General features: G+C 37.8%; 1 non-coding gene across 1 annotated transcript; it reads right to left on the reverse strand.

Annotated features, from left to right (window-relative positions):
• Positions 1–1,103: 1,103 nt before the first annotated feature.
• LOC141640329 (small nucleolar RNA R71) lies at positions 1,104–1,206 on the reverse strand. Its single transcript, XR_012542960.1, has one exon. It is a non-coding gene; the product is annotated as a small nucleolar RNA R71 (small nucleolar RNA).
• Positions 1,207–2,939: the final 1,733 nt, after the last annotated feature.

The following is a 2,939-nucleotide window of genomic DNA, read 5'->3' on the forward strand; positions in this document are numbered from 1 at the left end:
TAATGCATCCACCTAATTTCCACTATAAATACCCCATTAGTCTAATTAGAAGAGCATGTTCTTCTTATCAATTCTTAGAGTAGTTAATATAAATCAAATCTCTCTTTAGTTTTGTAATCAACAATTAATCAAGTTTTAATACAAGTTTTATTTCCTTTAATCTCTCTTTTGTTCATCCTTTATTTTGGGTAATTGAAGATTATTTGGGTTATTATTGGGAGATTGACAACCTCTCAATCAAGCATCAAGTACTTCTTTTATTCTTGCTTTATTATTGGAATCATTAGTAGGTATAATCCTCTTAATTCCTTTTTAATTATTGTTAATTACTTTCATTTATTCATCATGTTTCACTTTGTTGGTATGATTGACAACCTTGCTAGCATGATCAACATGATAATGAGTGAGTAGTCACCTAGCTAGGGTTAATGGGTAATTAGGGGAAACCAACATGGGGAATGATTCATGCTTAAATTAATATGCTTTCATGGTTTATTTGCTTGCTTGTTTTGATCTCAACTCATGCACATGTTATGTTTGATGAAATGCGAGCCTATGAATCCTTGCATTTTTTACCCATCACCTATCTTTTCAATGAGACTTGTAAGACATAAACCAACTCGAGTCTCATTAGACCATGCATGTTGTTGAGTAGGGAAGATTAAGTCGACTTGTAGGTGTTGTACAATCTAATCGATTCGGCTCCGGGACCCAAACTTTCCTAGGATTGTAAGATATAACCCAACTCAATCCATCACAACAATAATTGCTTGCTTATAATTTGAGAACATGTTTGTATGATCAATTCCCATGATTCTCCTATGACCCCATGACACCCTAGTGCTTTTTATCAATTGTTTACAACCCTTTTAATTCATCTTGCTTGTTTACTTCATTGCTATTTAGTTTAGTGACCTTCTACATCAACCCAATTGTGACACCCCTAAGACACCACTAGTTTCAATAGAAATCTCATCTCAATTCCCGTCCCTTGGGATCCGACCTTTACTTGCCTCTTTACTACTTGTAGAGTTGTTTGTGAGGTTATAAATTGTGTTTTGGTCTAGGTGCTCCTAACGACAAGTTACCGAAAAGATTTTAGTAATCACGGCCAATCACCGGGTTCAAGCAAAGGGATGAAGAATCATTGTATGAAGCATGGGAGAGATTTAAGGACACTTGTCGTTCTTGTCCACACCATGGACTTAGTGAGTGGTTCCTTATGCAACAATTTTAGAACGGTTTATATGAAGACTCCCGCAACATTCTCAATATGGGAACCAAGGGAATGTTCACCGAAGTTGATGACAATCAAACATGGGCCAAAATCGAAGAGATGGCGGTTCATAATTCCCAATATAATAGGCCTCGAAAGGCCACTAGAGGAGGAAAGCAGGGGGTAGATTCCATCACACAATTGGATGCTCAACTAAGTGCTCATATTGACACCATCAATTTGAAGTTTGAGAAGGTCATGGCTAAGCTTGATGAAGCTTCCAAATCACCCAAACAACATGTTGATGCTATGGTGGCATCATCCTCAATTCCAAGTGGAGTATGTGAGAGTTGTGGAACTTTGGGACATGAGCAAAGTGAATGTAGGGGAACAAATAACAAGTGAATTCTTTCCAAGCATACAAGAATGGTACCCCTTATTCCAACTATTACAATGAGAATACCAAATTCTATCCAAATATTTCATACAAGAGCCAAAATGTTCAAAACCCTCAACCAACATACACCCCACCTCCAATGAGAAATCAAGCTCAAAGACCCTTTTACAACCAAAGCCAAAGTTATCAAAATCAACCTTCCTACAATCAATCCAATAACCAAGGCTTTGATGTTCAAAAAGCGGCCCTCCAAATGCAAAAGAACCAACAAGAATTTTTCACCCCGATGCAAAAAGATAGCCAAGCTAAAGATATCACCATCAACAATATACTAGCCCACACCAAGATATTGGAAACTCAAATGTCTCAATTAGCATCTTCTAGCTCTCAAAGACAAAAGGGGCAATTACCACCTCAAGGTAATCCACCAAGATATGAGACGGTGAATGCCATCCATTTGAGAAGTGGTACAAGATATGAAGGGCTGAAGAGGCCAATTGATGAAGATGTTGTGAATGCTAGTGACAAGCAAAGAGTTGTGGAGAACTCTAAGGAAGAAGAAGAACCCACCACCAATGAAGTTTCAAAGAAGAAGAATGAAGAGAAGACTAAGGAAAAAGAGCCTATTGTGATTAGACTTCCATTCCCAAGTCGTCAAGCTAAGCCTAAGTTTGATGAACAACTTAAAAAGTTCATGGAACTTGTGAAGAACTTAGAATTCTCAATCCCATTCACGGAATTGATCAATCATGTTCCGGCCTATGCAAAGTACATGAAAGATATTCTTACAAAGAAGAAATCCATCCGGAAGGTAGAGACTATTGCCTTTACCAAAGTGAGTAGTGCTATTCTTCAAGAAAGTTCCCCTCCAAAACTCAAAGATCCGGGAAGTTTCTCTATTCCATACACCATTGGCGACACTACAATCAACAAAGCATTATGTGACCTTGGAGCAAGTGTAAGTGTCTGTAGATACCTCATTTCTGTACCTCCCGTAAACCACCCGGTCGTGACTGTTCGTAAGTTTATCGTCAAGTGATCGCTCAAACATTTGTGTCTACCTCTTAATTGTCATCTATGTGCCGATACGGTCGTTTTGGCAGTAATTAGAGTACATTTGGAGTCCGGGTCATAAAACCGTCTTCATTTTCTGAAACCGAGTCGGAATGTTCTGGAATGTTCCGGATATTTCTATTCCATATTTTACAATCTTTTAATCTTTGGCAAATAATTTCCCGTAATATTCGCACAAAATATTAAGGAAAACAAGATAAATCCGTTATTCCATAATCAAAACACGGAAATCTTTCTTCCGTAGGAGGAAAC

The sequence above is a fragment of the Silene latifolia genome, unplaced genomic scaffold, assembly GCF_048544455.1.
Source record: "Silene latifolia isolate original U9 population unplaced genomic scaffold, ASM4854445v1 scaffold_75, whole genome shotgun sequence".
Taxonomy (NCBI): Eukaryota; Viridiplantae; Streptophyta; class Magnoliopsida; order Caryophyllales; family Caryophyllaceae; genus Silene; species Silene latifolia.